Source organism: Pseudopipra pipra, chromosome W (genome assembly GCF_036250125.1).
Source record: "Pseudopipra pipra isolate bDixPip1 chromosome W, bDixPip1.hap1, whole genome shotgun sequence".
Lineage (NCBI taxonomy): Eukaryota > Metazoa > Chordata > Aves > Passeriformes > Pipridae > Pseudopipra > Pseudopipra pipra.
In genome coordinates, this window is record NC_087580.1 from 19632871 (window position 1) to 19642840 (window position 9970).

Genomic DNA, 9970 nt, shown 5'->3' on the forward strand with positions numbered 1-9970 from the left:
GGCTGCATTTCCCCTGCCGATCGTCCTGCTCTGCCCTCCCCCGGGGCTGGCTCTGCCTGGCGCTGGCCGGACGTGCCGGGGCTCCTCACTGAGCAAAGCCCTTGCCAAAGTTGAGGGGCAAGTGCCGAGCCCGGCTGGCCTGGGAGGAAGCGACAGCAGCGCGGGCCGAGCGGGCGGGATGGGGTCCGAGCAGCGGCGGGAAGTTGCAAACTTGGCAGCCAAGAAGTTGAACTAAAGTGAAGCAGCTCCAAAAGGCCGTGGTCTTGGCGTGGGGGCGGGAGGAAGGGGAGCTCCGTGACTGCGGCCGGGGCTGGTTGGGAGCGGAGCGGCCGGGGCTGCCCCCGGGGCTCGCGGGGGCCAACGGGGAACGGACAAACGGACCAACGGACCAACGGCCCCTGCGCTTCGGCAGCAGCAGCGACTGTAGCGACACGCTCTCGCTCTGACTCTTGTTCGGGCTCTCCTTGCTCGAGCTCTTCGTCCTCCTCTCCCTCTCCCGGTGTCCCGCTGTCCCAGTGTCCCTGTGCCGGTGTCCCTGTGCCGGTGTCCCATTGCCGGTGTCCCTGTCCCAGTGTCCCACTCCCGCTGTCCCTGTCCCGTTCCCGGTCCCCCCTCCCCTTGCCGGCCCGGGCCATGGCCCCGGCCGTTCCCCTGTGCCGGGCGGGGCCGCCCCGTCCCCGGCCCTGGGCGGCCCGGCGCGGTCTCGCCCTCGCCTGGCTCCTGGCGCGCCGGCTGTGGCGCTGCTGGGCGCTCCTGTGGGGCTGGCTGTGGGACGGGCTCGGCCTCGCCGCCCCTTGGCTCCGCCTGGCTCGAGCCCGGAGCCTGCCGGGGCCGGCGGGGGCCGCGGGCGCCGCGGCCGCTGCCGCCTCCTCGGCGGCTTCCCCGGCCAGAGCTCCGCCGCTCGCCAGCCCGGCCGCCGGCAGCGAGCCGCCGCTGCCCGCTGCGGCTGGGGAAGCCCGGCCCGGGCCGCTTGAGGGGCGCTCGGGGGCCGTGCCGGGCCCCAGCCCCAACGCTGACGGCCACGTCTCGCCCGCACCGAAGGCCAAGGAGCCGCTGCACGAGCGCTACCGGCTGCTTTCGCTGCTGGGCAGCGGCGGCTTCGGCCGCGTCTACGCGGGGACCTGCCTGGCGGACGGAGCCCCGGTGAGTGCAGCAGGAGGAGGAGGAGGAGGAGGAGGAGGAGGGCGGGACGGGCGGCGAGCTCAACCCGCCCTTCCCCTTGGCTTGCAGGTGGCCATCAAAGCCGTGTCCCGGGATGGCATTTATTTTTTTAGAAAAATAAAAAAAAAAGGGGCAAAGGTGTGGGAACCCAAACCCAGCTTTCAGCAAAAGAAAACAAGGGCTGACAAAAACCTCGTGATCTGAAGGAGCTGGACCCTTCTCAGAAGACCTGTTAAAGTTCTACCTCATGGATCAAGCTTGGCTCCAGCAGAAATCAGAAAGGACGTTTCAGATGATTGTATCAAACCATGTCTAAACCCCTGTAATCCCTCTGTCCCCCATGTAATCCTACTAGAAGAAAAATTAACTGTTTGGAAATTGCAGTAAAAATTTGTGTAACTCCCCAATTAACATAGGTTGTCCCCTTCATTAACATACAGCCCCAGATGCCTTTACAATAGTGTTCTCGTGTTCAATAAACTATTCCAGTTCCCCATACTGGGATTGTGTCTAGCTTTTATTTTTCAGACCGCCACTCAAAGGGGCTAAAAGGGGGCTGCGACCTGCACTGAGCTGAGCCACCTCACTGCGGTTTGTCCAGTGAAGTCTCCCTTTTATTGCAATAAAAGTTTATTTTTTTTCGTCGGCTCCTCGATCTCCTGGCTATTTCTGTGTTTCCCACTGGCTGGAATTTCAGACGACCACAATCCCATGGTCTCTACAGCCCCGGCTGTCCCGCACCTTCCCATCTCCAACAAGGTCTTTGCTGTGTGTTAGGAAGAGGTGGAGCAGCACAGCGTTCCTTTGGCTTGTCAGAGGCTCCAGCCCCCTGGGCCAGGAAGTTGTCGTCACCGCTTTCCGGGAACCTGCTGGACTCTTGGTGCTTGGCTGCGTGGCTTCTCCAGCTGCCGCCAGGGCAGTTGAAGTCTCCACGAGAAGCAGGGACTGTGACCTGGAGGCTGCTTCAAGCTGCCTGTAGAGGTCTCCTCCCCATCTTGCTCCTGCTCAGGAGGCCTGGAGCAAACCCCCACAGCAGTGTGCCCATTCCCAGCCTGCCCGCCCTTTGATCCTGACCCATCAACTCCTGAGTGGCTCGCCATCCCCCCCAAGACAGAGGTCGAGACCTTCCGAGTGTCACCTCCCCGAGATCTACGGATGTCGTCTCCCTGGGCTCCTGTGAGGCCCCGCATGTGGTTGCCAGCGCATTCTTCCCTCTCCCTTATGGGCCCTGTCCAATGCAGCCCCAGGGCAGCCCGGAGGAGCCCTGTCTGGGGCTGCGCTGGGGTGACCGGGGACACGGTGGGCTCACTGGGAGCAGCCTTCCAAAGCCCCAGAGCGGCAGGATGGTGCCCAGGCTCTGCTCAGGGCTGCTTTGGGCGTGGGGCCGTCTGCGCGAGTCCTGCACGGGACCCATGTGTCCTGGCTGCCACGCCAAAGGGCTGCTTCCCCAGGCGAAGGGGACAGGGGAGTGACCCTGCGTGAGAGCCTGCACCTCTGGCAGTGACTCAGGCCCGGGGTGCCCTTTGGGTGCCCTTGGTGCCCTTTGGGCCTTGCTGGATCTGCTTGCTGCCATTTGCTGGGGCCACCCTGCACTCCCTCCCCATTGCAGGCAGACACAGGCAGGTGTTGGAATAAAATCTTTTCTTCCGTAACCAGAAGAAAACTGTTAACTATATCTATGGAACGGCGGAGGGGGTCAGACAGAAATGCACACAAATCAACAGGATTGGCAAAAATGTCCGCTTTATTAGAGGACAGACAGCTCATATGCTGCCTGCGACACACAGACAAGTGGTTCTTCCCCAGGTTACATTGGATACATAAGGCAAACATACTGTGGTGTACAGTACTAATTGGATATCAGCAGGTGTCCATAAGCCTTGTTTTCCTGCCAGAACAACTCCTCCTTCACCTTGGCACAAGGCCTGCGCCATATTAGTGGCGCAGTATTTTTTACTCTCTGCACCCAGCCATGCCAAGGGGAAGGTCTCAGAAATGCAACTGAAATTGTTCACACAATTTCTGTCCACCGACATCTACGTCTACATCTATCTCTACATCTTCCCTACATCTCTATCTACATCTTCCCCACATAAACACCCTCCCTCCCTCCCGCTGGGATAGATCCCCAAACGATCTATCCCTCCAACTGGCATAGATCCCCAAACGATCTATGCCTCAACCTGGGATAGGTCCCCAAACGACCTATCCCTCAAACAGGGATAGGTCCCCAAACGACCTATCCCTTTAATAGGCCTAAGCCAATCTTCCTGCCCCAGCCCCGGCTGCGGGAGCCTTGATCTTGATGGCAGGCCCTGGCTCAGAGCCCCCCTTCCTCTTCGCCCCGCGCCTTTCCAGCTTGGTGTCTCCGCGGTCCGTGGGCGCGGGGACGCTGCTGCCACCATCCTGGCTGGTCCCTGCAGCCCCCGGGGAGGAAGCCAAGTGCCCCTGAGTCCCCTGCGGCAGGACCTTCCCACTCAGCAGAGCGCGGCTGGTTGGAGTCACCCCAGGCTCCCTGGTGGCTTGGAGCTGGGGTGCGGCTGAGTGGCTGGCGGTGGTGTGCCTGGGCGGGGAGGTGTCCTCCTCCATGGCGACATCGCTGGCCAGCGAGAGGTCGCAGCCTCGGGGGGCGTCCTCCTCCATGGAGACGTCGCTGGCCAGCGAGAGGTCGCAGCCGCGGGCGGTGTCCTCCTCCATGGGGACGTCGGTGGCCAGTGAGAGGTCGCAGCCGCGGGGGGCGTCCTCCTCCATGGAGACGTCACTGGCCAGGCTGATGTTAAGTGCCGGGGTGACGTCCACATCCATGGGGGTGCTCCCGTCTGGGGGGCTGCCACTGCCCAGGGGTGTCCCGGAGGAGTTGGCTGAGCTGGCAGGGCTGCGCTGGTTGTGCCGCGCTGCTGGGACCGGGGCCACTGCTCTCCCCTGATGGTGGTAGGGCTGCAGTTGACCCTGGGGGGCACGTTGGTCTGCCCCAGCCAGGGGCTTCCCACTGCCCTGGGGCCCCCCCCGGGCAGTGTTGGATGGAACAGCAACGCCAGGGCTGCTTGCCAGTGGGGCTGGTGGAGGCAGGTTGGCTGAGCCTGTGAGAAAGAGCAAAGCCTGGAAGTCACATCCCGAGCTGGGGCCGTCAGGCGCTTGGAGGACTGAGGAGGAGGAGGAGGAGGAGGGCGAGGTGCAGGGGAGGAAGGGCTGTGAATGTCCCCACCGTGCACTGCGGGGCTTTCGGGGTCAGGCTCTGTCCTCACCTTTGGTGCCGGAGCTTTGGGGGGAGCGGAAGAGCTGCACGAGCCGGGTCAGGGCTGATCTCCAGCTCACAGAGCGGCGCCACAGAGCTGACAGGGCCATGGTCAGTCACGCTCGGTGGCCGGTCGCTTCTGTTGACTGGACACAGGTCTGGATGCTCCTCTTGGAGCGTCTCCAGGGATGGAATGTCGGGCCTCCCATTGTGTCATAGAGACAGCAGTAATGCTGGGGCTTCCCTGAGGTGCTGTTCAAGGCACGAACCCCACTCTGACACGAACAAGTGCCAGAGCAGAATTACCGTTTATTCAAACTGCCCAGGTTTAAATACCACGCCTGAACATGTCACGTGACCCTCTAACCAATGACAATCAAATATTGTCTGAGAACCCGGGAGACCACAACTCCCATGGTTCATTGCTACATTCTTCCTGCCACATCTCCCTCCTCTTTTTATTAACAAGTTGAGAAACACTATGTTTTTAACATTCTTATTAGAACCAATCTTATTTCAACTAATTATAAAAAACAGGGCCTATCGTCACAAGGCCTTTATTGAACTGTTGACAACTTTATTGGTTCGTGCAATATTCAAGCAATCTCAAATTACCCAGGGTTTGTAGGTGTGGATAACCTTTTATCTGAGGGTGACTTTGTGTAATGGCATCATCTTTATTTAAAAGGGAAATGTGTTGGGTTGTAGATGTTGTGTCTGAGGTGGTGTTGTCTGAAGTAGTGTTTAAGATGTCTTGCTATAAAGTGTACTTGCTTTCACACACATATACATGCGTCCACTCAACTTTCTCATTCATACTCCGGTGGCCACCGTTTCATTCTCTCCTTACAATGCACTCTTAAACCCTTTATTGTGTTTGACTCATGGAGTTTTGATTCTGTATTGGTTACTGTTTATGTGTTTCTTTTGGTTCTGCATTGGTTACTGTTTATATGTTTCTTTTGGTTCTGTTGTATCATTTACTGCTTCTTTGTGATTATCCCTGTTTTAAGGAAATGTTAATGTAGATTTACACACATAGGGAACAGACCCATATCTCTTTTCCCCTTTTTTTTTTTTTTTTTTTCTCCCCACTGTGTGATGTGTTTACTATTGTTGGTCGTGTTTCTTCTAATCCAAATCCTTCACTTATTTCTTCTGGTGGTTGTTCCTGTTGTGGTGGAGGGCTAATATAAGGCCTGACACATCTAGAAGGGACCCATTGTAATTTGGTACCCTTGGATACACAGGCATATCCCCTTCCCCATGTTATGAGATCTACTGGTCCTGACCATTGCCCAGATATTAGATCTTTGATCATAACTGGTGGTTTGGAAGATGAAAGTATTTGAGTTTTATCTTGGCGTTCATACTTGCTATGGTCTGTATCATCACAGTTTAAGAAATTTAGAACATATGACGCTTTCCGTAAGCGTTCCTGGGGGCTATATACCGACTCCCCTCTTTTTTGTCTTTGAAGCATTTCTTTTAGTGTACGGTGAGCTCTTTCTACAATCGCTTGTCCTGTGGGTGAATGCGGTATACCTATGGAATGGAGTATTCCCCAATCTGTGAGAAATGTTTTGATTTTTTCAGAACAATAAGCAGGGCCATTGTCGGGTTTTATGGTTTTTGGAATTCCTAGGATTGCGAAACAACTGAGCCAGTGTCTGATAACGTCTTTGGCTTTTTCTCCCGTGTGTGCTGTTGCATTAATGTATCTGGAATACATGTCTACTGTAACATGGACATATTTTAGTTTACCGAATTCAGCTATATGTGTAAGGTCTGTCTGCCAGATTTCATTGGCTGTTATGCCCCTGGGATTAACCCCTTCCTTAGCTGGCATGGGGGTAATTCGCTGGCAGTCAGAGCATGACATAATTATGTCTCTGGTCTGGTTTATTATAATTTGGAATTGTCTCTTTAATGAACGTGCATTTTGGTGGAAGAACTGGTGTGAGACTTTAGCCTGTTCCAGAATTTTGGGAACTGTAGTTGCCATAGCAGTTGCATCAGCTTTTTGATTGCCCTCTGCTATGGGTCCTGGAAGTTCTGTGTGTGACTGAGTGTGCATTATGTAAAAATCAAATTTTCTGTGGTTGATAAGAAACCATATGGTACGAATTTCTGTAAATAAGTGAGGATTAGTGACATCTCGAAGGAAGGAGGCTTCGAGACGTGAGACCAACCCTGCTGCATAGTGAGAATCTGTGACAACATTCATAGGTTGATCATGGAACAATTCAAATGCCATGCGGATAGCTGCTAGTTCTAAAACCTGTACAGAACCTTGGTCCAAGGTTTGTACCTTATTGTCCCATTGTCCTGTGGCAGGGTTCTTCCATGTCACGATGGCTTTTTTCGATCGTCCAGATGCATCAGTGAAGACTGTGACTCCATTTACTGGTCGTAGTTTGCAGCGACGCGTGGCCATCAGGGGTAGATTTCCTATTTCCGCCCAGAGTTTATGTTTCGGGAAGTGAATGGAAATATTACCGTGGAAGTCCGCTAATGCAGTCTGAAACCCAGCGTCCTCTGCAAGAAGCCAGTCTAAGTTGTCTTTTGTGGCTGGAATGTAGATCGTCTCAGGATCCCTTCCATCCATCTCCTGCAGATGTCCTCTACCTTTCATAATGAGCTTAGCAAGCATGTCATTAACGGTCCAAACAGTCTTAGGTGGAGAGTGGGGAAGAAATAACCATTCTAGAATTCTCAAAGGGTCAGATTCTGCCTGATCCCATTGGAAAAGGACAGCAAAAGGTTGGAACTTGCTGGATATGATGGCGAGGCGAATGTGCAGGTCAGGGGGTTGTCGTCTGCTTTGCCTGTTTTCGACAGCTTGGGAGCATACTTCCAGAGCTTGTTTTGCTTCTGGGGTTAGGGATCGAATAGATGTGAGAGTTGGGTCACCTTTAAGTAGCTCGAAGAGGGGGTGCAATTCCTCTGTTGTGATGCCCAAGACAGGCCTCAGCCAGTTAATGGCTCCTAAAAGCCCTTGCAAATCATTCAGGGTCATAGTGTCCGTTACTTTGAAAGTCACTGGTTGTGGCATGATTTCCTGTTGAGTGATCCTCCATCCGAGGTAGGTCCAAGGTTGGGTGCGTTGAATTTTTTCTGGGGCAAGCTGCAGACCTGCTTTTTGGATGGCGTCAGTTAAGGCAGTCAAGGTGGATTGTAGTTCAGTCCCGTGTTTTGCTGCTATCAGGATGTTTGATATTCCTGTCTTTGCCTCCCATTCTAATTGTTCAATTTGGGTATAGGTCAATTTATGCATGTTTGTGTTTTGAGTAGATCTAGAGGTGTGTATTGCTGTATGTTGCAACTTTGTGGAGCATCTTTGGGCTTGTGTTGTGTGAAGGTTTTGTTTGTTTTGCTTTCTCAAGGCTCTTGCAGTGACTGTGTATAAAGAGTTATGTGTTTCTGCAGTTGAAATTGTAACTGGTTGTTTGTTTGCTACTTGTTTAAGTTTGGCTTTCCATGTTGTGTATGGCATATTGTCTAACAGCATTTTAAAATAGTGAGAAGTAAATACTTGATTTGGGGCCCCTCTTATTATTATTCTTACCCTCTGTAACACAAAAGAACTTTTTATAATAGCAGATCATCTGTCAATTAGTAAAGTTGTCCTTCTGTGACTTAGAAAATTAAACATGGTAGTTGATAGCTGTATGTCTGCTGTGTTTTGCAATGCTACCTCTAGGTTGTTGGTTCTGTCAGGAGGTGGATGGTGTTGTCCCAGCTGAAATTCTCGCAGTACAAAACCAACCACTGTCATTGCCAGCAACGCCGTCAGTACACGTGCTGTCCACTTCAACGTTGGTAGCTTTGACTTTGCTGATGGTCTGGGCTTGGGTAGGCAGATGTTCTGTGTGCTTTCCCAGTCTACATCTTCTTCCTCGAGCTGAAGTAGTAGCTGTAGCCATGTTTGCTGTTCTTCCTCTTTTGCAGGATTCAAAACTGCTTGTCCTTTTTCTGGTTCTCTTGTCTCACTGAATTCAGTTTGCCACAGCTCAGCTAAGTTTTCTAGGGAGTCAATATCTCTTCTTCCTCCTCCATCAGGCCATCTTCGGCATAGAAGCTGTTCTGAGGCTGGTGAGGGCTGTGGGTTGGTTTCTGGGTAGGAGAGCCACAGTGATGCTTTAACTGTTGTGCATTTGTTGTGAGTTGGTTGAACTGGTGGTGACGGAAGAGGCACTTTCACTTCCGCCTCACGGCCGGAGTAAGCTTGCTGCGTCCATGTTGCTGCGTGGTTGTTCTGCAGCGGTCTCATGGCCGCTGCGCAGCCAAAGGGTGTTAGTGGAGCGCCCTGGCTAAAGGGAGCTAGCAGATTCTCTTCTGTGTCCTCTATAGACTCGCTGTCTATTTGTCCGTCACAGTCATCCTCCCCCCTTCCCGGCGAAATGCCTGAACCTGGGGGTGGCGGCTTCACTTCCGGCACACGGCAGGGGCAACATGGCGGTGCCTCCGGTGCCACTCTCCTTCTGCACATTGACTGTGCAACCACCGTGTAGCGGTCGCCCCGTAACGGTCCAGGGGTCGGCGCTGCTCTGTAATGGTCCTCGGCTCCAGCAGCACTGCTTGCTGCTCTGTATGGCATGGTCTCAGCTGCAGCCATGGGCGCTGGCATAAAGCCAGCATCCCCCCCGGCTGCCATGCTCATGCTGCCAGCCCCCAAGCCATGCTCCTTCACACCACACGCTGCCACTGCACTGTTCCCCCCAAGGGCTCCCCCTCCCCCCCATCCCCCCTGACCAACGTGCATTCCCCCCCTGCCCCACTCGGTCGGTGGGGGGGCTGGGGTTGAAGGGGGGGGGGTTGAGGGGAAAGGAGTGAAGGGGGGGGAAGTCCACTCTCCCGGGTGCATTTGCCTTTCTGTAGTGCTTATTCAAGGCTATCATAATGTCTTTCCATGTAGCCAAATTCTTGAGGGCGTCTGTTTTTCCCTCACTGGCTTTTTCAATAATTTTGTTCCCTATTTTCCTCCAAGATGACACTTGACAAGGTCCAGTCAGAGGGAATGCAGGTTCAGGCAACGAAATCCAATATAACAAGTCCCATAACTTACTTTCTTCTATGGTTGTTCTTGTAAAAGTTGAGAGACAGCTTCTGCTGTTTGTTTGATTTTTGGAGTAATTCCCTCCTGACGGGTAAACCACCCTCCCATATTCGCCAATTTTTGGTTACCTCTGTGCGGAAGCTCTATTGTCCTTTCTTCTGGTCCTTTTTTCTTCCTTTTTTGTTCCTTTTTGCAGAGGTAACCCAGCGCGCTGAATTCTTTCTTTTCTTCCTTTTGGTTTTGGCGATATGGACACCCCCGGACAGGTTCCCCAGAGCTTCTGCTCCTGGTTGCCGGTAACCTGCTGAAGTCCCTGTTCGGGCGCCATTTGAGGTGCTGTTCAAGGCACGAACCCCACTCTGACACGAACAAGTGCCAGAGCAGAAATACCATTTATTCAAACTGCCCAGGTTTAAATACCACGCCTGAACATGTCACGTGACCCTCTAACCAATGACAATCAAATATTGTCTGAGAACCCGGGAGACCACAACTCCCATGGTTCATTGCTACAT